This window comes from Pelodiscus sinensis, chromosome 26 (genome assembly GCF_052426305.1).
Source record: "Pelodiscus sinensis isolate ZL-2025 chromosome 26, ASM5242630v1, whole genome shotgun sequence".
NCBI classification, from domain to species: domain Eukaryota; kingdom Metazoa; phylum Chordata; order Testudines; family Trionychidae; genus Pelodiscus; species Pelodiscus sinensis.
The window spans coordinates 19,671,035-19,697,071 of NC_143077.1; the positions used below are offsets into that span (position 1 = coordinate 19,671,035).

General features: G+C 50.6%; 1 protein-coding gene across 9 annotated transcripts in view; it reads left to right on the top strand.

The window, feature by feature from the left end:
* The window catches only part of HIVEP3 (HIVEP zinc finger 3), a 403,526-nt gene that overhangs the window by 196,701 nt on the left and 180,788 nt on the right, over window positions 1–26,037 (top strand). For all 9 annotated transcript variants that reach the window (XM_075908749.2, XM_075908754.2, XM_075908748.2 and 6 more), the window contains one exon: window positions 10,169–10,250. The gene's annotated coding sequence lies outside the window, so the exon portion shown is untranslated. The remainder of the gene's footprint in view (window positions 1–10,168; window positions 10,251–26,037) is intronic.

Below are 26,037 nucleotides of genomic sequence, written 5' to 3' on the forward strand. Positions count from 1 at the left end.
TAGTGCTTGGCATGGAGCGGCAGTATCCCGAGAGAAGTGCCTGAGAGATTTTCCCTCAGGCCTGGGTGGAGGGAGAAGGTGGCGGCCCTCACCCTGTCTTGTTTTGGGCCTTCTGTTCCTGGGGAACAGGACATGCTGGGTTACTGTGGAAGGGAGCCAGGGAGCCACAGAGTGTGAGCGTGTGTGTGTGTGTGTGTGTGTGTGTCTAGCAGCCTTGGTTTCTATCACAAGAGGCACTTGAAGGATTTTATTTCCTGTGATCTTGGTTGGCCCTCTTGTATTTCAACAGAGAGTGCTGAACTGTTCTGCTCCCCCTCTTTCCCTCCGTGCTCCTCCTGTGAGCGTGGACGAGGGACGGCAGCCACGTTGCAGAGATGGCGCAGTGTAGGGGAAATAAATCTTCTGTGGCCGGGGACCAAAGTGCACAGCCAGGCCTCGCCTCTGTGTGCGGCTCCATTCCTGCCTGACAAGCACGGGCGTCACTACTTCCACCAAACCAGTCCCAGAGCCTGGCACTCACATTAGCTGAGCCTCCTGCTTGTGCCTTACCCATCTGCTGGCAGGGGTGGTCCCTGGGGAGTCTGCCAGTCGCAGCACAGGCGGAAAGCTCGTAGGCTGGCGGGTTCGATTATTTTTGGACCTTGCATGCAGCCATCTGTTTGGGAGGGAGCCATGGGCTTGAGTTACCCGCCTGGGGCAAGGTGCTGTGGTAGCCTGCGGGGAGGAGGAAGCAAACAGGATGAGGAAAATTACCCTCCTCTAACACAGCTGGATCAGCTGTGACTGTTCGGAGCCCAGTGGGGGAAAGCGGGGGGGCAGGTCCTGGCTGATCAGCAGTGAAACGTCAGGACCTACCCTGGCTTCCCATCCCCATTGCTTCTGGCAGCCGACGGCCCAGACATTGCTGGGCAAGCGGAAAAGTTTCATTTCAGTGCAACGCTGATTCCCGTTGCCAGTGACAACCTGCCTTTGAGTCTGTCGAGTATATATAGAAACCGTTGTTGCTATAGCAACTGCCCAATGCATTTTAAAATGGAGCAATCAGTTTCTCCGGTTGAGAAGCAGCCAAGTGATGCTGCTGCCCAGCAGGCAAACAGCTGCAAAAGGGTCCAAACCAAGTGTGCTAGGCAGGGGGTCTGGGTTGCCGAGACAGGCAGCTGGAAGAGGCGGTGGAGCTCCCGTGGTTGTCTTGGTGCCTGAAGGGGCCCTTTCAGCTCTGACTTGACGCTGCAGAGACGATTGTGCAGTGGCTGAAATGTTAAATGTTGTTGCTCGTTATTTTCCTCCTCTGTGCCTAGCTCTGTATCAGCCCGGAAATATCCGAGTTAAACCACAGCACCAGCAAAGCCTCTGACCTCACTAGAAGGTGATAAATTATAAATCACAGAGCTGCAGCCCGTCCGCCAGTGGGATACAAGGTCTTGTCGGAGAGCAGGTGGCACTTCAAGGGTTGACTGTTGTAGTCAGCCAGAAAACACTCAGACGCTGTATCAGAAGAGGCTGGGCCTGGGGGAATCTCAGCAGGAGGAAGGCTTGCCGTAGAGCCGCAAAGCTTAGGGTGGCTTGGGGATGGGCCCTGCCGGGTGATGCTAGCCAGCTGTGTGGCGGGTAACAGCCTGCAGTGTATTTTCTCCCTTCCCTTGCAGCAGCCGGCTGGCTCTGCTTCCAGCCCCTTTCCGAGGGGGGAATGTCTTGAGTGTGGTGTTTCGGGGGGAGAGGAGGTGGAATGTTAGAACTGGCAGCTGCAGACCGGCTGAGCAGCTGCCGGCCAGCTCTTTGGCAACCCTGCCGTGCTCGCATCCCAGTGACTGTGTCTGAGAGCGAGCGGAGATGCCTTGGCTGGGAGACGGCGCAGCGGCTAGGGCTGGCAGACCACGGGTGCGGGATTCATCTATTCTGCGCAGGCTTCTTAATATTTCTGCGCTGCTCGTGTCCCTGAGCTGTGAGCAAGGCCACAAATCACCGGCCAGCAGGCTGGTGTCTCTCATTCCCCTCTGGAAAGTGACGACCCGGTTGCAGAATAGGGCAGCCAGTAGGGATGCACCAGGTCACTGGTTAACTAGTTAACTGGTAAGCATCACCTTTACTGGATAATGCTTATCGGTTACTGGTCAACCAGCAGCCTTGCTGGGCTGGAGTGGATCCCATGTGAGCGGTTAACCCGTTAAACGTAGCGTTTACCCGCTTGACTGATTAAATGGGATTTTACACCTTCTAGTAGTCAGGCCCTGGGTGTTCAGTAGGAAGCCCAGTCTGCCAGGGGCCCTGGCGGCGCCAGTCAGCATCGCTCAGCGAGCATGCAGGGCTAAGGCACGCTCCCTCCCTGCGCTGCTCCGTGCTCCTAGCGCCAGCCAGCAGAGCCCTCTGGCACCTGGGCAGAGGGGCAGCCCCTGCGGCTCCGTGCTTGGCTCCCACCAGCCCCGCAGCTCCCATTGGCCGGGGACTGTGGTCAATGGGAGCTGCAGGGTGACGCCTGCAGGCCAGGGCAGTACGCAGGATCCCCTGGGCCTTCTGCCTAGGAGCCGGACATGCCGGTTGCATTTGGGAGCCCCTGGATCCAAGCACCACCTGGAGCCCACCCCCCCAAACCTCCTCCCACGCCCCAGCCCCGTTCCCCAGTCCATCACCCAAACTCCCTCCCCTCCCGTACTCTGGACCTCTCGGCCCCAGCCTAGAGCCCCTCCCTCATCCTGGGCCCTTCATTTCTGGCTCCACTCTAGAGCAGGGCCGGCTTTAGGAAGTGCGGGGTCCAATTCGAACAGTTTCGACGGGGCCCCGGCAGCCAGGATTTTTTGTTGAGCAAAAAAAAAAATAAAAACACAACACCGCATGCAAAAACAGTCACCGCCCCCTTTAGATCCCCAGCTACAGAGTCATGTGTCCGTTCCCCCCCCCCCACAATGTCGCAGGAAAACCCCTGCGTTGGACTCCTCCGGGGCCAACGCCCCCTCCCTCAGAACGCCAGCACACTTCCGGCTTTAGGGCGCAGGGCCCGATTCGGGGGAATCGGTCGAATTGGCCTAAAGAGCCTGCACTCACAGCCGGAGCCCTTACCCCTCCTGCCTTTCAACCCCCTGCCCAGCCCAGTGCAAGTGAACAAGGGGGGGGAGCAAGCTACGGAAGGAGGGGGGAATGGAGTGCGCAGGGGCAGTGTCTCAGAGAAGGGGCGGGGCAAGGAATGGAGCTGGGAATCCTCACGTTCAGTGTTCCAACGCTTTTTCCCAGACACCAGCGCAAGACACCAGCAGAGTGTGTGTTGTCACTCCCAAGGGGCTGGTACACACCGAGGGCTGTTTCTGCTGTCGCTTGTGCCGTTGCCTCGACTGGACTGGACGCCTTTTCTGAAGGCACTGATCTGAACCCGGCCCAGCTCAGCAGGGATTGAAAACGGTTCCCGTCTGCGAGGCATTGGGTGGGCCATGCATGCGATGAGTTCAGTGGTTCTCAGGTCCAGCTACCACACTAGAAAGTCTTCACCGCACTGTGCACTGATTGCTACAGTCTGCAGAGAAGGGCTGGAGACGGAGCTCTCCTGTTACACTTGGAGGCAGGCCTTCACCCTGGCTTGCTGTCGGAGCAGCGTTTGTACCCAAGGTCTGTTGATGGAACAGAGAACGTCATTCAGCAGGGCTGTGAAGCAAACTCCTTCCCCAGCATTACATCCATAGATTTTACTTTTTGAAGCTGACGTGTCACTTTATGCAGTTTATTTTCCAGTGTACAAATTAGCTCATTACATGGGCTGCAGAAGATGCACGAAACCTGGCAGCTACGACAGGAAATCAAACCCACTTGCATTTCACCTGCATTCAAAACCTTCCTGAAATGATTCATCCGAAGCTACTGGCCCAGGGGCACAGGTTTGCCTTCTGCAAAGCAGCTTCATGGACAGGGTCAGGCTGTTGAGCAAAGAGGAAGCTGTTTAGCTGCAAAATTGTGCAAGTCGGCTCGAGCTATTTCTGGACCACGCTGTAATGGACGCGTCTAGCCTCCCTCTCTTCAGTAACAGCCACGTGTTGTTCATGCACAAGAAAGTGAAGTGGAACCGCCCTGTCCTGGAGCCAGGTGTTCCATGGACTCTCTAAACAGTGGCTGCAAAAGCTTGCGTGTGTGCGCACAAGCACGTCGTTGAATGCACCAGTTACCAGAGGGGTATTGCATTGAGGCAGTCTTTAGAGTCTAATCTCAATTCAGCCACTGACTCGCTGTGTGGCCTGGCGTTAGCTACCCCACACTCTTCATTGTTGTTATTCATTAGAACTACTGAGGAATTTTTTACTCTTTTTTTCTTCGTGGTCAGAAAGTACTGATTTGTGAAAACTCCAGCTTTTAGCAGGAATGTTTCAGTTTGAGCAAAACTTTTTTCACTGTGTTTAAGGTTCAGGGCAGAATTTCTGGTCAAAACCCGAGAGGCAGCCAGAGCCACCCCAGAATAATCAGCTGCCCAGCGATATTAGGATTCCCACCTGGGATCTGGAAGATGTGAGTCAGACGGAGCAAGGTCTTCAGTCATGGTCTGTGAGTGCCCTGAGCCCTGGTCTCTAGACTCAGCCCCTCGCTCCCTGGTCCAATGGCTATTTAATCGTGTATGCAAAGTGGAACAGCTCCAACAGGAAAGAGTGACTGTAGCCTAGTGGTGAGAGCACTCAGCTATGCTGTGCTCTACGTAGTAGCTACACTGGTGCAAAAATCTCCTCCTAGACAAACCCATAATCTGACAAAGAAAGGGGGAAAGTGTGTCAGGAAATAGGAGATAGAAGAGCTGTAGAAGAGAGGGAAAGAGATTTTCATCCATAGATCTCAAAGGTCAAAGGAGAGTCTGTTTCATTATCTCCCTTGCACGATGGTGAAACCGACACTAGGAGGGGAAGTGACTTGGTTAAGGTCACAAGGGGGGGAGCAAGAGAGCGAGCAAGCATGTTTGGAAGATAACCAGGGTCACTTGACTTTTACTCTGGTGTCTTCACTGGACTCCACTGCCAGGCGGGGGCGGGGAGGGGGGGGGGGCGGGAGCAAAGGGAAAGGAGGTTAGGTCCATAAAAGGCTATTAGCCAGGGGATAGAAATGGTGTCCCTGGCCTGTTTGTCAGAGGCTGGAGAGGGATGGCAGGAGACAAATCACTTGATCATTGTCTTCGGTCCATCGTCTCTGGGGCACCTGGTGCTGGCCACTGTCGGCAGACAGGCTACTGGGCTAGATGGACCTTTGGTCTGACCCAGGACGGCCGTTCTTATGTTCTAAGGAAACAAAACACAAACAGGGAGCTTTGAGCAACTAAAAATGTCTCCAGGTTGGATGTTTTCAGTCCCTGCAGAGTGGTTACCTGGCTGTGTCTAGCACACAAGTGATGCAGCGTGGGGGAAGGGTGGCGTGATAGATTTTTGGCTGCTTTCTTTCTGGAAAGTGGAGAGGCACAAAGTGCAAAGCACTAGTGCGTATCAGTGAGAGGCTGGTCACACATTCCTTTGCACACATTAATGGAGAGCTGGGTGAGGTTATTAGCAGGCAGGGTCTCCAGAGGAAGTCCAACAAGAGGCTGCATTCTTCCTTTAGGAGGCTTCCAGTCCCTCTCAGTATCCCAGGGGGGTTACCACAATTGGGGATATGGATAAATGGCCGTGGCAGTAATTAAAAAGAAAATAAATTGCCATTTTCACACCTTACTGGCAGGGCACTGTCATGAAGTGTGCGTAACTGGGCCAGGCATTCTTCATTCGCTCAGGGTTGAGCTGAGGAGTTTGTCTGGGAGAGCATTTTGGTTTTAGTGCTTTGTACAAGACACTGCTGTGTGGTGAGCCGTGGCAAATGGATTTTGCACACTTGGATTTTGCTCCTTCCCTGGGTTGGCAATATAGTCTGATGGTTAGAGCAAGGGAACTCCTTGGTTCCCTTCCTTTCCTACCCCTGATTTGGCGCATAATCTTAGGCAAATCGCTTATCCATTCGATGGTCTCTCAGTGGAGACCTTTGTCCTGCAATTCTAAAAAAGGCCACGTCCTGGTTGAGCTCTGCTGCCAAACCGTGTCATGTTTGTAAAACTGCTCTCAGAGCACCAGATGGAAGGTGCCAGGTAACCCTAAGGTGTCACTGACTGTGCTGTTACGGCTACTGCACAATTTCACTTCAAGGGCTTTACAAAGTTCTATTGCTGTTTGCTACGTTGGAAAGTTTATTCAGGAGGCACTGTCTCCCTCACAACATTACAAGACAGCCTTGCTTCTGCGACACTGGCTGGTTTCTAGCTTGCAGTCTCATTGCTGATCTTACACACGCTGCACACACACAGAAATGTAAGTCCATGTGCAGACTGGTACATCTGTGCCTATCGCTGAGTTTGCGATTTACGCCAGGTTCTCCCACACTCTGGTGATGGTTGGGTCTTAATCACCCTGATAGAAACACAGATTTTTACCAGCATAAGCAGAACACGTACAGAACTTTAAATCAACTGGGAGAGTCGAATTTTTTCCCACATAATTCTCTCCTGCAAGTAATATGAACCTGAGATTCAAAAGGCAAACAAAACATGGAAAGGGCTAGGTATTAACTTTAGATGACACAATTTATTTGAGAAACAAGGGCATTGGATTAAAATGAGGTCTGGAGCTTTACAGAAACTGCAATTCTCGTGCAGGAGGTGAAAATGTACATCTTCGATTACACATTATATTCAAAATGCAGGACAATGTAGCACTTTAAAGACTAACAAGATGGTTTATTAGATGATGAGCTTTCGTGGGCCAGACCCACTTCCTCAGATCAAAGAGTGGAAGAAAATAGTCACAACCATATATACCAAAGGATACAATTAAAAAAAATGTGTGTTCATTTTTTTTTAATTGTATCCTTTGGTATATATGGTTGTGACTATTTTCTTCCACTATTTGATCTGAGGAAGTGGGTCTGGCCCACGAAAGCTCATCATCTAATAAACCATCTTGTTAGTCTTTAAAGTGCTACATTGTCCTGCATTTTGCTTCAGCTACCCCAGACTAACACGGCTACATTTCTATCACATTATATTCAATGCACTTTTGTCTGCTTACAATAGGCACTTTGCTTACAGTGAGCTTTTGCTGTCTCTTTATGAACACTTCTAGCTCTCTAAGGACAGAGGCATTGTGGGAAGGAATGTTGACAGGTGTAGAACACTACAGAAATTTGACTATCCGCTAATTAATTCTCAAGAAGGCGGTTAGACACATTTTAGTGAATGGTAACTTTTCTAATGTTTGTGACATATCTGATAGAATTTAAGAGAAATATAGCCATATTGTAGAATTCCATAGGCAATTAAAAAAAAACCTACAAAAAGGATCTCATTCTCCAGTAAATCCTATGGATTTTTGAAGTTCTTTTTATAGAAGTCTATAAAGTTTTTTATAGACCCTTATTGGTTTCATCCCTGTTAAATTTGCTGGGACATGTTCTTAAGAGGCAGCTGAAAGCCTCAAAACTCAACAGGTTTTTCTTTGCTCCGAATTAGAGGTTATTTTTTCTATGCAGTTTTCTTCCTTCAAAACAAATGCTTTAGATTTTTTATTTTACATCCATTTGTGCGAACAATCCCAATGCTTATATTCAGCCCTATAGTATCAGAAAGTTTGTAAGAAACATATGTATTGTGGTTTTATGTGTGCGCACAATTGAAGAAAGCCAGTAATGAGGGGGTCAGATTTCAATTTCCAGTATGTTATTTAATCGTGCTATTTTCAGTGGCATAGATAGTAGAGAAAATGACTTGAAGAATTATGAAGAAACCTTAAGATGTCCAATATCATTAAATCCTTGTACAGTAATAAGAATTGGCTTTGTAGTTCTTCCTTCGCCCATACAAGAGCGAAATGAGTTTAAATGAGCCAGGAAAATGTCCACGGCAGTGTGTCGTTTCAGAAAGGTCTGGGAGGACGCACAGAGCTGTAGACGGTGCATAGGACCTGGGTTCCAACATTCTGGGCTCTGTTTTTGTTCTGGCACAGTGACGTTGGGACTCCATGCCTCAGTGTTGCCATCGGTAAAACAGGGATAATGTTACCTGCCCACCTCATGGGTCTTTTGTAAGAATTATTTAATGATTAAAAAGGGCTTAGGAACCCTCACACAAAAGGTGCGGTTCAAGCTCGGCTTTTTACAGTCGTCATTAATTTCTGCCAAAGATTCTCCCCGTGCCACCTCCTCTCTCTCGTCTCCATGCACATGTGCAGCCTGCCTCACCCAGCTGGCTTCACACTCATTTCTCTCGCCGCATTTGCTCCCCTTCTAGAGAGTCTGGACGTTGGGGTTGATACGACAGTGTTATAGCGGCTCGAACTAGCCCACGCTGTGCTGGGGCCTGAAGCCCCTGACGTGACCCTGCATGGCAGGTTCAGTATGCAGCAACAGTATGCAGAGCCTGTCTGAAGGCGCTTTCATTGACACTGCATAATGGCAGCTGTCAGAGGCTTCCTCTTGCTGCTTTTATTCCTGGAACCAGGCTGTGGGTTCCTTAGAACTGCATTCAACGGCTCTGAGCAGGCTTTGGAAGACTGTCGCCATCGGCACATTTTCGTGATGGCGGACACGTTGTCTCGCCAGATTTAGCCCACCTTGTCTTAAATAATGGCCTGGTTGTAAACACCCCTGGGAATGCTGAGGGGAAATTCACTGCAGTGAGCCACAGAACACAGCTCTCTGACCAATTTTCCCTTTCATTTTTCCATCCATGTGCAGAATAAATTTTATTCTATACACTGAGGCATGTGCACATGTGCACCACCAGTAGAAACACAGGCTGACAGCTGTGTGTGCTGTGGATGCCTTGCTAATCAGCCGGGTGGCATTTGAACCTCTCCTGGGGGGCCACCCAAGCTTATGGGGAGCTCAGCTTATGGGGAGTCCCTCTCCCTCTGAGAAGCCTGGATCTTCCTCATCTGCTGGACTTCCCCACAACCTCCCTCCTAACTGAACCTCTGGAGCCAAGCCCACCCTTCCCTCGGCCATCAGCTAACACCAGCTTCCCACCTCCGATTAGCCCGGCAGATGTACTTGCCCAGAATCACTGGGACCTGGGTGCATGTATCTTCTGAGATTCTGCAGTCAGAGGCTCAGGGCCCTGCGGTCTCAGCCTTGCAGTTGATTTCCCCTCGGCTTATTCCCTCTCCTCTGTCCCAACCCTGCGAGTGACTGAGAGTCCCGGCCGACTCTCCCTCCCTGGCTTTATACTGGCCCCTCCGCTTGCTGTCCAGCTGGCGTCGGTTCAGTGCGCTATATCCAGTCTGCCTCTCGCCCTGGCAGCCCGTCTGCCCAGCAGCCCATTTGAACCCCTCAGTGAAGGGGTGCCGGCCCCATTGCAGGCGTGCACCTCGGAGAGGCGGCAGCACCGTCTGCAGCACCAGTTCCACTGCAGCTTGTGTACCTGCCACGGGCTGCGTCTGGCGCCATGGGTAGCGAGAGCCCCCTCGCACAGGGCGACCGCTGCTGCCGGCCTGATGGGAACGACTGTTTCAAAGGTTCCCTCCCATCCCTTTGAGTCAGAAATAAAATTCCTTGAAATGTCCACAGAACCCGGGGGCATGTGGCGCCGTTCGGCGGCGTTATTTCAGCGCAAACGGGGCAGAGCCCAACCTGTTGAGTAGTGACTCTGCAGGACCAGAACGTTAAACGTAGGGGCTCAGTGAACGTGATGCGCCTGATTCAGTTCTCGTGCTGGAAGCCGTGAAAGTCACTTCACGTTTCTTACGGGGGCTGTCCTATTGCAACCCCGGGGCCCTGCCATCTCTTTAACTCGCTCCCTGCTGGCTTCTGCCGCAGCTCAGCCAGCGCTTGCTGGAGCTGCACCTCAGGGCGCCCACTTCCTGTCACCTCTGCGTGCGGGGAGCTTCGGAAGTTCAGTGCTAAGTAGGGTGTTCTGAGGTCCATGCCCACATGGTGAGCATGCAGGGAAGGGGGCAGGGAGAACGGAGGGAAGGGTGGAGCTGGGTGAGAGAAGGGAGTGTGGAAACACCAGAGTGGGGGAAAAAAAGCTGGTAGCGCGGTAGTGAGGAAAGGGAGTGGGAAGGCATGGGAGTGACTGAAGTATCCGTGTTGGTAGCGTGTGTGCGTCTGGGCACGCTCACTAATGTGTTGTTTTCTGATCCAAAGGAAATCTAGGTAGCTCCATTTTGACTCGCGTCTTCCTTCTTCCCCACAGGTTCCCGTTCAGCGACCACAACATTAATGCCTGGGTATTAACTGCAGCTTCAAAGAAATAAATCAGTAGCTGCAGCTCACAGGTAAGAGACGGGGGGTCACGAGGATTGTTGGTTGCCAGGCGTGCGTTGGTGGCTGTCCGTAGTGAGGCTCTGTTTGTGGGAATGTCACCACAGACCTGCTCGAATGGCTTGGCAAGACCGTCTGGAGAGTGGAGTCTACACAGCCTTCAGGAGGGTGCAGCTCTTTTGGGGCCAAGCTGCAGGCTTCTGCTCAGTGCATCTGTGGTTAAGTTCTGCCCAAACACCGTAACGTGGGTTTAGATGCTTCTCGGCTTTGTCACACAGGGGTTTCTAATGTCTGCCATGAGCTGAGGTAGCTTTGTCTCCTTCTAGCTATAATTTCCAGCCATTAGAACTTGTTCTACCCCTCGTGGCTAAGCTGATTGCACTGCAGTGTCAGATACCTTCTGGCAGGAGCGAGCCTTCGACAGCAAGAGAAGCTCCAGGAGCCGGTTTTTCTATGAATTCCTGAAAAGATTCACGTTTAAATGGAAAAACCGCCCACTCCCTCGGGTGCCATCTCTCAGGGATGTTTCCTCTGCTCCTCAGACCTTCTGACACATGGTTTCACTGACTGTACCAGCTTCTCCTGACACACAGCCCTGCCTGTGGCTTGCTCGCCCGCCCGGTAGCGGCCCTGACGTGAGTAGGAATGCACAGGGTGAATCAGACTGTAGCTTGCCAGCCATGTGTCTGCACACTCATTCCTGGCAGAGCTTCAGGCGCTGCTCCTTGGGCAAGGGGGGACAGTCAGCTCAGTCCATGAGAACGGCACAGGTTGCTGCTCCTGCTGCAGCGGTTGGTGCAGGTTGCAGTGGGGGGGATAGATGGCAACGGCAGGGCCTTGGCTCCATCTCTTTGAAGACTAGCTCCTTTTGCAAGCTCTTCTGTGCTGAGCAGCCCCCGCACAGCCATGCACTGGGCGTAGCTGCCCAGGTTTGTGCAGCTCCACATGGGATGTGGCATGCAAATTAGAGAGGGAGCAAGTTTGTACTTCCACTAGTTATTTGCATGTGACCGTAAGCCTCAAGGTGTGGTCGACACTGGCCATTGTGAGCAGTGGGGCGGGGGGGGGGGATTGGGAGCATCACAGACCTCGCCTCTCTGTGGTGGGTGGGTGAATGACACAGGGCAATCGGGGTGTAGGTGGTTGGGTCCTGGACCCAGGCGGGGTGTCTGGGCTAGGAGGTTGGGTAAGTGCTGGAAGGCGTCTAAGTTGATGGGTGGGTGCTAACGAGGCTGTGGGGATGCTGGACCAGGTGGAGGGGTGAGCAGAAGCTGAGAGCTGTGTGTGGATAGGAGCTTGTGGTCTGGTGGGTAAGCTGGGAACTGAGGACCTTCTGGGGAGCAGAAGGGGTTGGGCTGGGTTTGCGGTTAAACGAGGGACGGAGGGGACGCTGGGGTTGAGGCTGTCTGACTGGGTGGGTGTTGGGAGCCCAGGGGCAGTATTGGGCCTCTCCCTTCCCCACTGGCTGCTGCCATCTCTTGGCTGTTCCTTCCCCCTGTGTGATCCAGAAGCGGGAGCGGTGCAGGAGGGTCGAAGCTGCCCCAGTAGGGTGAGAGCCAGGCATGAGATGCGGCATATGGCAGCCCTCTTTGGGGCAAGAGTCTGTCTTGCCCTGCCATTGCAATGCCAGGTGATGATCTGGGCCCCAGGTTCAGAGAGAGCTGGGTGTGAGGGATGCTTATATCACAGCGGGGTGATCATGTTGCCGACACCAAGCCCTGGAGGAGGCAGGACTTTCTCTCGCTGCAGTGAGGTTGGGCTCCTGGTTGTTTTCCTGAGTGCTCTACAGTTCTGAAAGCTGCCAGCCTGCACCCACAACTAAGAAGTGTCTTCTGCCCTCCATGCTGCAAGGATGCTGAAGGCCACTCTGAGACTCCGCATTTGTGGAGCAAAAAAGACGCCTTCTCTCTTCCTCTTAGCAGAGAGACTGGCATTTCCTGAAGGGAAGAGAAAGTAGTTGGGGGTAGTGGTAAGAGCAGGGCCTCAGGGCAGCAAAGCTCTCTTTGACTCACTGACATTGGACAAGTCATTGCACCGCTCTGTGCCTCAGTTTCCCATCTGTAAAATAGGGACACTACTTATCTGAGTCCCAGAGAGAGACCGTGAAAGTGAGTGAATGTTTATAAAGATGATGTCAATCATCACATGGAAAAGCGCAGCAAAGCCAACCGCATGCTCCTCGTGTGGCAGCGTGTCCTGCGGGCTGGTTTTGTGCCTGTAATGAATTTGAGAGAGTAACCCAAGCCTTGCCTGTGACCTGCTCTTGGAGACGCCCCCGGGCGGGCCTGGCGTGAGCCGCAGCGTTCATTATGTGCCCCTTGCTGATTTGCAGCTGTCCTGGGGTAGCCCCGCAGGCCTCGCCTCCTCTCACTGTTGCAGGGAGATGGCGCCGCACGGGCTCCACGGCAGCATCTTCTCCTGGGGCGCAGGAGTGGGCCGGCCATTTTGGAGGTTGGGAGAGGCAAAGGCCCAGCCTGTCTGCGGCTGCCACTGCAGAGGAAGAAGTAAAAGCAGCAGCCTTCCCTGGAGGAAAGTCCTGGCCTGCTAATAAAGTGCGTCTGCTCAGAGCAAGGCTGCGTTTCCCAAGCAGGGGCTGTTCGTGACAGAGGCCCGGAGTCCCCTTGTCTTGCCACGGAACATGAATGGAAGGGGACAGATGTTTCACCCTGAAAGCAGCAGGTGCACCCCTCGAGCGCAGGCCGTCAGCCGACACCCCCTCCTTGTACCGCCTTGCGTCCGTGACCTTCCATTTCACAGGCGGCTCGGATTGATGTGCTCCGATGCCAGCTCCCGGAGGTGACGCATTCCTCGGCTCTCTGTCTAGCCAGCTGCCTCCCCAGCGCCCGCTTTTTCACAGCCTTGCTTGCGTGGCTGGGACTGGGCCGGGAGCACAGTGAAGAGCCCTTGGCAACTGGGGGAAGAAAGAAAGGGATCGAAGTAAACGGGAAAGTGTTTGTAAACAGCTGCACTTCACCGGAGTCCCTGACCTGCATGTTGGCAGCAGACAACACTTAGGAGAGGCCTCTTCCATGAGCCTGCATCTTCTCCACTCCGTCCGCACACGCCCAGTGGGGTAGAGCAGCAGAGAGCCCTGTTCCAAGCCGGTCTGTCCCCAGCCGTTCACTTGGTAGTGTGCTCCTCACCACAGCAGCTCAGCACCTCAGTCTGATCTTCTCTTGGGGCTAGCAGCACGGAGAACAGGGCAGGGGAAGCAGGGAGCAGAAGGGAAAAGGAGGCTTCCCGCTGGCTCTGCTGTGTGTTGGGGGTTTGACCAGGGGGACCGGCACCACGTCACACTCGAGAGAAGCCAGAAGATAGAAACGGTGGGAATGGACAGCAGCAGAAGCCGCTCCGGGTGACTCTGCTCCCTTGGAATAAAAATAAAAGCAGCGTCCTTGCCGGGCAGGGAACCGTGAAGATTGTCAGACGAGAAAGAGCAAGCCAGGAGAGCGGGGGGGAGAAGGAGAAGACCCTCCCCTCTGTCAGCACCAGAGGCCTTGGCTCCTCTGCTGCAGATGGGGGCCGCTGACAGAGCGGGGTGCGGGAGAGGCAGGGGAGGAGGGCGCAGTTGTGGTCGAGGTCAACAGCAGCTGAGCCATGGGGAAGTGCTGCAGGGGCACAGGCGGGGAGGGGAGTGGAAGCAGGCCAGGCAGATGCTGAGATTGTGCAAGGTCCTTCCCGGCGGAGAGCAGCCCTGCGTTGGCAGGGGATGGGGGAGATGCAGCCAGGAGCTGTCTCCCATCTCCATGTGTGGGACAGGGCCCATGCTGAAGTCTTGGCAAAATGTACAGGGGAAGCTGTAAGAATTGCTCCTCCCTTCCTTCCTCCCTCCATCCCACCAGTTCGATTCAGCAGAAGCAGCAGCGAATTTTCCTTCCTCCTGCAAGATCCTCCAGCTGGTAGCTCCTCAGAACTACTAGCAGCCCCCCAGTGCCACCGATACCACGCGTGAGCCTAGCTGCCAGGGTGCAGGCGTCAGAAGCACTTCTTATGAAAGAAACGGATCTTGGGCCTGGGCTTCCGTGCACATCGGAGGGCACTGTGTCCTGACGTGGGTCCACGTGTGAGGGTGTGCCCCCTGGGAACGCACTGCGCGGATCCAGCTGGTAGAGCAAGTTGCCAAGGGAAGTTACACAATTGCAACAGTTCAAACATACAAAGCAAAAGCCCCCAGTCGCCTGGCTATAAGGGCTGGTGGCCAGCACAGCTCTAGATGTGTGCTTCTCCTCCAACGCTGGCTCTGCCGTACTCAGCAGATCGCCCGCTGCATGTTTCTCACTCCTTGCTGAATGCCTTTCCTCCCGTTGCCCAGCGGTGCCAGCCTAGCCTGGGGAGAAGGAGCTGGAGGTCTGTCCTCCCTGAGGTGTCAACAGTCGTCTTTACGCTTGACTCGGTGACACTGGAAAAAGAGAACCCAGGGGTCACCGTGGCATGATTTGACTGACCCTTGTATTCCTCGTGATGAAATGCAAGAAGGAAAGAATTCAGCCTGACTCTCAGGTGCCCAGGGAATTAGCGGGCCGAGCAGATTTAAAAACAGCTTTTTTCTTTTTCATGTGTAATCTTGACACAGTTGAGTTGAAGCTACAGGGCCACACGATGCCAATCTTACAGTCCGCTTTCAGAATACGGGTGTTAAATGTCGACTAATCCACTAATCGAAGAGTTGTTGCATTTTGCATCGACTCTTTGATTAGTCAATAGGGCACCTCTGCCTTTGGGGTGTAGCAACAGTCCTAAGGCTGTTGCTACACTTCAAAGGGGAAAGTGCCGCATGGAGCCCGGGGTGAGCTGGGGACTCTCCCGCTGACCCAGGTCTCGGTGTGGCGCTGCCATTTTGAAACACCACAGGGAGCCCTGAGTCAGGCTCCTCTCAGCGTTTCAAAGTGGTGGCGCCGCGTGGGTCTGGGTCTGTGTGGCGGCGCCTCTTTGAAGTACCCCCTCTTCTTCCACCCCCTTCCTGCTTCTTTCTGATAGAGGCAGCAAGGGGGGGAAGCGACTAGGCAACTAGCCTGTCGACTATCTGATAAGCATTTGCATATCGGATAGTCGACTAGTCCTTCACATTCCTGTTTCAGAAACCCATGTAAAACTTGTCTTTTTAAAATCTCCCTGCAGTCCAGCCTGCTCTGATCACTGGATCCAGCATGCACTGTGATGTCCCAGCATGGAAACATGGAACCAGCCCATGTGTGGAAGCCATGTCCTGCCTGGAAACACAGAGAGAGCAGTTTTGCAAATACAGTAATTACTGGTTTAACACATGCCTGCTTAACACGTTTTTGCAATAGTCCGATTTTTTTTTGGGATCGTTTTTCGAATAACATGACTGTCCCTGAAATAATGCAAAAATAATCAAGTGGTAGACTACTTCGCATGGCGGTATAAGTGGGTGAAAATAGTGGTAATACGCATGAGTGGATGAATCCAGGTGGTCACTGCGCTCTCTGCTCACTCATGTGTTTATCTTTGTGTTTTAACAAACTGCGGCGACTTGTGTTTATAAGTGATGTGATAAACATTTTTGATGAGAATGATCCTGATTGTGAACGGAGCTCAAAAGGAGCAAAAAGCTTAGAAAGTTCCGCATCTTGCTACAAGCCACTTTACAACAAAAAGCAGCAGAGCAGCTCTCTATCAAAAGTTTTTTTCGTATTCAACCTAAAAAACCATCAGCGGATGAAGAAGATAGCTCTGGTCCATCTACATCATCCAGTGTTGTCGTTGACGACCGAGCACCAACAAAAAATTGACTTTGCCACCACCACCTGAAATGCACCCCCCACCTTTTCCATTATTTTTAATGAGAAAATTGACCCTGCACAGTACATTTTCGCTTCGCACAAACATTTTCAGAAATGCATCTGTCGTGTTAAATGAGGAACTACTGTACTTTATAATGATGATGTTCCATTTCAAAGGGCAGAATAAAGCAACTTCTTCACACTGTGCACTTCCCTGCAGATTGCACCGTCGACTGCTCCTGTCGACTAGTTCTGGGCTTCCGAGGTGCTCCATGGTGGCCATGTGCTGCGATGACATGTCAGATCAGAAATCAGCCACAGGGCGGAAATGGGCCTGAGGGAACCGACACCAGGCCATATGCTACAGGCCGCCAGCATGTGCCGTGAGCCGGGCAGGAACTTGGGGAATTGCCTTTTAATAGTCAAAGTGCGATGGCGAAATTGACCAGTGGCGCAGAGGTTCCCAAGGGAGCAATAGAAAGTCCAGGCCAGGCTGGCCAGAGTAGCACAGCCAGCGAGGAGGTGGGCCCTAGCTCTAGAGGCTTGCAGACAGACGGGTGTGAAATGAAGCTGTAGGCGATTGCTCTGCAGAGCCGTCATCTGTCACAGCCGTCGCCTCGGGTGGCCTTGGGGAGAGGAGCACGTCTGTTAAGCAGCGTCGCACACTCAGAACTGAGGACGTGCCCTCCGGGATCATGTGCCTGGGCCAAGCCCTGTGCTGGCGAGCAAGGGAGAATATCTTCCTTGTTGCCGACTCTGCATGGGCACAGACTCGCAGGGCCTGGGCTGAGACAGCCCCACTCTCTCTCGGGGGTTAGGGCCTGCTGGGCTCTGCGCCTCCTGAGCCCTCAGCAGGCCTGTCACATCTGTGAGCCCCTCCGGCTGCCCCCTTGCTCTGGCTGCACACCCAGTGGGATCCTTCAGGGGAAGACCTTGCTGACTGACTCTTTTCTTCCTGGTCAGTCATTCCACTGCCAGACAACCAACCTTGTGCTGGTCAAAGAGACCCAGGCTAGAACGCCTGTTTCTAGTGCAGTAAATCAAGCTCACCAATATCTCCCGGGGATCAATGTAATTTCCATTTGAGGAGATTTTCAGCTGAAGCATCCCTAGTACTTGCTGTTGTTTGGGTGGGGGCAGAGAACCCCCAAATCCAGAGTTGTGGGTTCCGAAGGACGAAAACTGAAGATAGAGGTGAACAAAATCCACCTCCTCTTGAGTTTTGTGTTCAGCGATGACCCCTCCTTTCCCATGGTAGCACTTTGGAGCTCTCTGGTCAGATATCGGAGCCGGGTTCAGATCACACCCTGATTATAAACAAATTATATCAGTTGTTACTCCTGCTGGGTAGGGCGCAAGGCAATTAAAGAGAAGGAAGAATTAAAGTGCCTTGAAACTAAACCTGCTTTCCTTGCAGTGGGCTTGGTTTTGCCACATTTTTAATCTCTCATGGGGTCTGTAGTCATGTGCCTGCTTGTCGATTACATGTAGCCAATTTCTAAACCCTTCTGGGAGTAAGGGTGTAACTGCTGGAACTAGCACATGGCCTGCCAGGAGAGCTCAGTAATTAATTCAAGACTTGATGGGATTAAGCTTGATTAACCCTTGGAATCCAAGCAGACGAGATGAAATGTATGGCAGGCTGGGGAAGGGAAGGAGGAGGTGGTATGATGACTGATAGCATTGTTGCTTAGTTAGTATTGGTTACTGGGTAACCCATTCCAGTGGGGAAGCGCTAGGCTGGGTTCCCTAGGGAGGGGGGTAGAATCTCCATCCCTAGAGGCGTTTAAGACTCGGCTTGACAAAGCCCTGGCTGGGCTGATTGAATTGGGGTTGGTCCTGCATTGGGCGGGGGGCTGGACCTGATGCCACCTGAGGGCTCTGCCAGCAGTTGGGTTCTCTGATTCTGTTACATTCTCGTGGTGTTCTCAGCCCTGGACAGGATGCAAAGGAAGCCGCAGTCCTTGCTGGGATCCACACGGCAGGGAGCGTAATGCTGGGCTCTTACAGCTCTGGCTTCTGCCAGTCTGTGCAGCTGTTTTCGTGGCCGCCGTGCTTTCGCTGGTCAAATGTTACTCCTGGTTGCAGAACTCTGTTCATGGATCCCAGTTCTCCAGCTCAGTCAGTCTCCCTTCCAGCAGTCGGTCTAAGTTCAACAGTCAGGCCCATCCCTGGGCCTGTTTCAGCACCCTTTCCTAGGGCCTAGCCATGTGCCAAGTGGCTGTTGAGGGGGACCCAGGCCCTTGTCTTCTGTGAGTCCCAGCAGCCAGCCAGGAGCACCTCTTGCTCTCCCAGCCCCTGCCAGTAGACTGAACTTATTCCAGCTCTACCTCTCCTTTTATACAAGCCTGCTGGGCTCCCATTGGCTGCTTCCCCGAATCCTCTTTCTGATTGGCTCCATCCTACACAGCCACTCTAAGCAGCTTGGAGGACCTACCCCCACTGCTCTTTTCTTGGAGCACCTCACACTCAGGCAGTTGGACCTCTCCATGAGTTCTTTGGGCGTACACCTAGCGGCAATCCCAGCATTCCACCACAAAGTCTCCCTTTTTGCCTACAAAAGTGATTTCTCAAGGGCCTACAAATTCTCTGTCCTCATGTGAGACCTCCTGTGATTCTGTGGAACCTAGCCCTTGTCCTCCATGCCCTCATGGAGAAACTCTTCGAGATGCTCACCTCATGCTCCTTGCTACATCTCTCCCTGAAGGTGGCATTGCTCAGTGCCATTGTGTGGGGGAGTCAGGACCTCCTGAGGTCTCTTCCAGCCCTATGATTCCAAGACTCTATGATTCTATGACCGATCCCCCCCAGTCTACGTTTTTTAAGGACAAGCTTACCCTTCAGATCAGCGGTGGGCAATAATTTTTGACTGGGGGCCGCTTCAGAAAATTTTGAAGTGGTCCTGGGCCGCCCCGCAAGGGGCAGGGCCTCAGGTGGAAGGGGCGGGGCCAGGACACTTTCCGCACCTACAGACCTTGATTGGCCTAGGGGTGGGGAACCGGCAGGGCCTCTGCAAGCCAGATCAACTCGCTTGGCAACCCACCCCAGGTTTTTACGTAATGTACTGTCCTTGTTCCATATCAACGAGCCCCTTCACCTCCCATTTTTTCCCCTACACCAGATGCTAACTCTTTTGAGAGCTCCGTGAACACATTCAGTGTCAGAAGGGCGTTATACAGAGAGGCTCAACGCCTCCAGAAGGACTCCAGGACTCTTCCTATCACTAGCAGAGACTTTCTAAATGGATCGCTGATGCATTTGCCAATGTTCCGAACTCAAAGTCTCCCAACTCCTTCCCTCTGTGAGAGCGCATTCTACCAGATCTATTGCTACCTCAACAGCAAATCTCCACAGTGTTCCCCTGTCAGAGAGCTGCCACCTGGGCATCTCAACACACTTGCCAAACATGCTCTTATGTGTGGCCCCAGAATGGAGACCCAGCTGGGCAGAGCAGTGCTATCCACAGCTTTTCAACACACCCTGAAACCCCTCCCAGCCTAACGGCACTGCTCCATAGTGCCTGTCAACTCACAGGGGCAGGGCCCAACAGAGCTGTGGAGTCGCTTCAAGACAGAGTCGATTGGGGATAGATAGTTGCTTTTATTAATCTTACTCCGTGACTACTATTACAGGCTTAACACTGCCAGATGGTTACACAGCTACTGCAAAGTAACACGCCAATAAGCACAGGCAAAGCAATGCATAAAAGAGTAACAGGCACTTGGAAATGCTCCCCTTGAGTCTGCGGAGAGTCCCGTTCCGGTCACCTCGCACCAGGTTGCAGTGGACGTGGCTCCAGCTAGGGGGACCCAGGGCACCCTTCGAGGTCTAGGTCCCTGGTGAGACTCACAAAGGGGCAGGACTCCCAGTGATCTTATACTACAGTTGTTTACTGGATGTGCACGTACCTGGCTCAGCGCCATTCTTATCACTTTCATGAGCTCAGACCAAGGTCAAACTTGTTAACGGCTCAGTAGTTTCCCAGCTCGAGGCATGGGTTAAAGCTGAGAAAGCCCAGCTGCTGTTTGGGCTTGTAGGGTCCCAGGCTATGCTCAGCTGGGTACAGCAGGGATGGAAACTTCCATCCCAGGCCTGCTAAGCTGCAGGACCCACATATGACTTCTATGTGACAGTCCCCAAGAGCGGAGCACCCACAGGGACACCTCGCAAAGAAGAAGGGAAGGTTACTCACCACGTAGAGTAGCTGGAGTTCTTCGAGATGAGTGTCCCTCTGGATGTTCCACTGCACATCCTCCTCCCCTCTGCTTTAGAGCTACCAGCCTCTGACACAGAGAAGGAACTGTGCGTAGCGGGCTGTGCACGTGCTACTTCAACTGGCAACAGAGCACCCGGCAGGCACCACGCATGCATAGCCTACACGGGAACAGCTGTCAAACTCTCCAGTCAGGGGCACTGAGCTGGCATCAAGACCAAGAGTGGAAAACTCACAAGGACACGTAAGGAGAGTAACCTTCCCTTTTTCTGACTGTGGCAAGAGCATACTTACTACTCATTTTAGCTTACCCTCTGCACTTGACATCTTTGGGATCTGGGTACAACGAATGGTTATTCATAAAACTCCAACCGTTGTAAAAAGCAGAGAGGAAAATAGTGCCCCTCCCTGATCTCCAAACAGCTGTAATTTTGGCTTGCCCTGAGAACAAGCTGAGGTAGTGTTCATTTCAACAGCCAGGAAAGGGCTGCGTCTCTATATTTGGGACCGTGGAGATGTGAACAGGATATGCAGGTGGCACATTAAAATGTGCGGATGATTTCTTACAGAGAAGGCTCCATTTTTACTGGATGGCCTTTTGTTTTGTACCAATGCCAAGTGAGCAAACACTGAGCTTTAACATTTTTTTCTGGGATTAAATGTGGAGTTTTGGAGTTGGGGTTAAATGTGTTGTTTTGGCATTAATCTCGGTGACTTCTCCCCCACACACTTTCCCACCCTTTCTGACCAGAGCTCATAGTTTTATGAGCAGAGTGGGATTGGCACAGGAGTGGGCAGGAGAGTCTCCGTGGGCTGAATTCAGCCCACCAAAAGGGTTGATCTGTGCCATGGCCATCCTGCTGCTCCCTTGCCCCCAGGCCAGTCGAGACCTGAGGACGGGGGAGTGTGCAAAATCTCCTCCTCCCCCCGCCCCCGCCAGGGGTGTGACTCTATAGGGAACTGCTGGCTGTTCAGAACAGCTGGCGGTTCACTCTAGGAGCTGTGTGTCCCTTGCAAGTTGGGGGCAGAGGACAAGAGACATTTCCTTTTGCATTTAATGAAGTGTACATAGTGGCTAGAATTGGCTTTGATGGGGGTCTGCGAACAGTTTGGAGGGATTATAGGGGGTCCGCACTAGTGAAAATGTTGGGAACCACTGGTCTAGACCAGTGTTTCTCAACCAGTTGTACAAGGACCCTCAGGGGTACTTGAGAGAAGTCGGGGGGGGGGGGGGGGGCATGTCAACACAACTGAAATGTAGAGAAAACTGATTTTTTTTTCAGTTTTACAGCGCTTTATTATTTTTGTACTTTTTACACCCAAAGACTTCATCGCTGCCCGGCTACGATTAAGTTGTTTAAACAAATGTGTTGCAATGGTAGAAAAAAATTGTGTGTGTCTGAAAACTGTAGGTGCTGGGGGTACTTATAATTTTTTTAAAGGGGTACTTTATAAAAAAAAAGTTGAGAAACACTGGTCTAGATCATCTCTGATAGATGTCTACCCAACCTGCTCTTAAATCTCTCTGACGGAGATTCCACAACCCCCTAGGCAATTCATTCCAGTGTTTAACCACCCTGACAGTTAGGAAGTTTTTCTAGGCATGGGCTAGAACCACTCAATGACATCATTGTTTCTTACTGTTAAGTGCACAGGTGCTGTCAAATGTTATGTGACACGTGCTAAGTCAACTCTAACTCTGCAGTATGCCAGTCAGAGAAAGTCCAGTTTTGTTACTAGCAAATTTTGCATGACAAAGCCTGTTCCTGCCTCTCAGCTCTCTGCATCTGTTCTTGCTTTCCAGAAGTAGATAGGTGCCCTGCTACAGCCTATGACTGCGAAACGTGTTCCACTTGTGATACTCGGAATGAGGAACCCGCAAGTGGCTCTTCAATGTGTGTCTTGTAGCTCTTTGCAGTATTATAGTGCTGTGTGTTTTAATTATTAACCAACTGGTAGATTTACCCCATGTTTCTCAGGTCCTTAACTGAATTAAGTGGGGAGGGGTTACATAAAAGGAAAATGTCCATGCTTTGTTTAAATGATTGTATTTTTCAAAAATACAGTGTTATTTGAATGCAGTTAATCTTTAGAAAAGGATGGTTAAAATTTTTCTGCTTAATTTTTTTAGTATTTTTTTAAAAATGGGAATTCCATCAAGTGCATTTTTTTCTTCATCCCTATAAACTCTTATCATTCACAAGGTTTTAATAAAACCAAGGTTTATTAGGTTTCCAATAACATTTTGGAAAAAAGAAGATTAAGGGGGGACATGATAGCGGTTTTCAAATATCTAAAAGGGTGTCACAAGGAGGAAGGAGAAAATTTGTTCCTCTTGGTTTCTGAGGACAGGACAAGGAGTAATGGGCTTAAAGTGCAGCAGGGGAGGTTTAGATTGGACATTAGGAAAAAATTCCTAACTGTCAGGGTGGTCAAATATTGGAATAAATTGCCAAGGGAGGTGGTGGAATCTCCCTCTCTGGAGATATTTAAGAACAGGTTAGATAGACATCTGTCAGGGATGGTGTAGACGGAGCGTGGTCCTGCCTTGAGGGCAGGGGGCTGGACTCAATGACCTCTCGAGGTCCCTTCCAGTCCTATTATTCTATGATTCTATGATTTTCTTCTAGTTTCCAAACTTTAATTTAGCTGTGTCAAAACAGAGCACTTCTCCAGATTTCTCCATTTTCCCTCTTTTCAGTAAGCAATATGGAGGAACAATCCTATACCAGGTTCATCCTATTTTTCCTGCTCATCTTAGTTCAGTCTCCTTAAGCATTCTCTCAGTTATTTCAATTTTGAGAACTGTACTTGACTTGATGATTCTGTCTCTTCTTGGTTTGGTTTGATGAGAAGCAATCCCATTCCAGGCACATCCCGTTTTCCTGGCACAACTAAACCCTGACCTTGCTTAAAGTTCTGATAAGAGGAAGCTGTAGATGACATTTAGTGGACCTAGCTAATACCATTTAGGAGGAGTTCTTGGACAGACAGACAGACAGACAGGCTCACATATATTGTAGAACACTTAGTCATTTGTTTCTCTGTGAGTTTATTGGTCAGTCATGTTCAGGAATTGGTTTGTCATTTAGTCATATATATAATGAAACAATTTTTCATATTATAGTGGCTCTTTTGGCTAACACTGATGTCTACGTGAACCACTGGTGAAATAATACCTCTTTCACAGGGACAAGGGTTGGTTTAATTTGTGTAAAGCACAGTGAGTCCTGGGGTGAAGAGGTCTGCCGCTAGCTGAGTACCATTATTGCTGTTGGCCCTTATCTTCTGGGATCCTGCAACTGGAGCCAGAGGGCTTGGAGGTCTGCCCTGGGAATCCATTTACAATATAAGTTTCTTGATCGCTATGTGTTCAGAAGACAGGTTCAGAGTCTATTAGCTTTGCCATAGTTTTATGAATATTTGAGTATTTTGCTGTGGTGACCCAAGGGCCTATTCTTAGCAGCCCTTTGCAAGATGCCAACTCATATCACACTGAGTTGCTCTGCAAGTTTATGTACAAAACTCTCCCTAGGTCTGGAAAGTAAAAATGTAGATTCATGAAGAAATCCTTTGGAAGAAATCTTTGCTTCTAAATGTATCTACTTTTTTACATGAGTTTTCTGGAGGGGTGCAATATTTCAGGCTGCATCCTGTGTCTCTACAAGATTTATACGTCTAGTATTTCGGAACTTGAGTTGGAGGAGCCATATTTTATGTGGATAGAGGAACAGCTGCTTGCACTAAAGGGGGTCTTTTATTTGGTCTGAATTTGACTACTGCATTATACTGGTGATTCCTCATGTCACTAAAACACCCAGGCTGTGAGTACACTGCACCCCTTTTCCAGAAAAGGGATGCAGATGAGACAAGTCGGAATTGCAAATGAAGCGGGGGATTTAAATTTTCCCCGCTTCATTTGTATAAACATGGCTGCCGCTTTTTTCCGGCTCGGGGCTTTGCCGGAAAAAAGCGCCAGTCTAGACAGGGATCTTTCGGAAAATAAAGCCTTTTCCGAAAGGTCCCTTATGCCTCTTAAAATCAGGAATAAGGGACCTTTCGGAAAAGGCTCTATTTTCTGAAAGATTCCCGTCTAGACTGGCGCTTTTTTCCAGCAAAGCCCCAAGCCGGAAAAAAGCAGCAGCCATGTTTATACAAATGAAGTGGGGAAAATTTAAATCCCCTGCTTCATTTGCAATTCTGACTTGTCTCATCTGCATCCCTTTTCTGGAAAAGGGGTGCAGTGTAGACAGCCCCAGTATTTTCAGAATATACTTGGGCATTTTTAGTTTCTGTCTTTTCGGCTCTCCACCAGGGAAGATCCACTGGAACCTACAACAGAAACTAACAAGACATTTGACTTGGAAGGCTCATCAGGGAAAAGATCAAAGATACTGGTTCAGGTGTATGTATCTCTGCCGTTTTGAATTGCAGCTCATAATAGCTTGCCTTCAAACAATTATTTAAAGGTGCATTGGACTAAAGGCCTGTGTCTGTGTATTCAGACTCCCAAATGGAAGGAGTATATATGCTGCAGCTTTAAAACTTAACTTACAATTTTAACATGCAAGTTGTTGAGGTCCATTCATAAGAAAAACAAGACTATCCCTCCTAAAAAAGTAACAGGCAAGAAAAATATCGGAAGCGTGGAGTTGAGAATCTTCTTTACCCTTTGTTCTTCAACATAATCACTTCATCTCTTATATTAATAATTAGAAGACTTACCTGGTGTCCTTCAGCATATAGGGGTTGGCGGGGGGGGGGGGTTGAAGAGTCAGGGCAAGGCCCTGGGATTTGAGGGAGCAGGGTAGGAGGCTGAAGTGGGGGAGTGCAAGAGTGAGAATTGGCAGTGAGGAAGGGCTCAGTGTGGGCGTCCCATCTGGCAAGGCTTTACCACCTCTTCCCCGCCCCCAGCCAGCACAGGCCTTCTCTCTCCCCCCAGCCACACCAGCTGCCAGGAGCTTGGTGTCTCCCTCCAGCCCCCTGGCCACCAGTGGCCTTTTCCCATTCCTGGCACTTCCCAGTTTCTTGGCACAACCAAAACCTGACCTTTGTTTTAAGAGAAAACTGTCTGCCAAATTTGGTGATTCTAGCACTTTCCGTGTAGAAGGAGTTCTTGAGCAGACAGTTCTGCAGAGAAAACAGATAGATGGCCTCACAGATAGACACAAATATCTAAAATATATCTAGAGAAAGATTAAATAAATACACCTCAAAGTAGTGTTACCACTACTACAGCTGTGTGGTACCATTGCTCTTTCGAATGTTTAGAAGTGGATAACTAGAACTGCGTGGATAAATGCGGTACATTACATGACAATATTATTCTTTTAGACAGGCATGTTACAAGCACAAATTTCTGAACTCAAACATTGATATAGAATGACTGTCAGGGAGGCTGAAGAGTGGACTTTTACAGCTGACTAGTCTAGAGATTGTTCAAGATTGGCAGATGCATTGTAAATGAATTTTAATGTTTGTATTCCTTAATAAGACAATTTAAGAAACACCAGAATGTTTAAAATTATCAGTAGATAATGTATAATAAAGCATACATACTCACTTTGAACAGTATTACAGTTAGATGGTTTAGGTATATTCCTTTCTTATTGTTTAAAGTATTTAAAATATCAAAATAATTGCACAACTGAAATAGACAGAAACCTGTATTCTCCTGTCAATATCTGAACACGGTATATCTCTATTGTGTATGCACTGCTATCAAGTTACATTTTAAGCCTGTTTTCTACCTTTCAGGGACAGGAGCACTATATAATAACTTGTCCATATGCTATGCTTTGATAAGAAAGCAATAAATGTGACACACAGAGTTCCTAACAAACG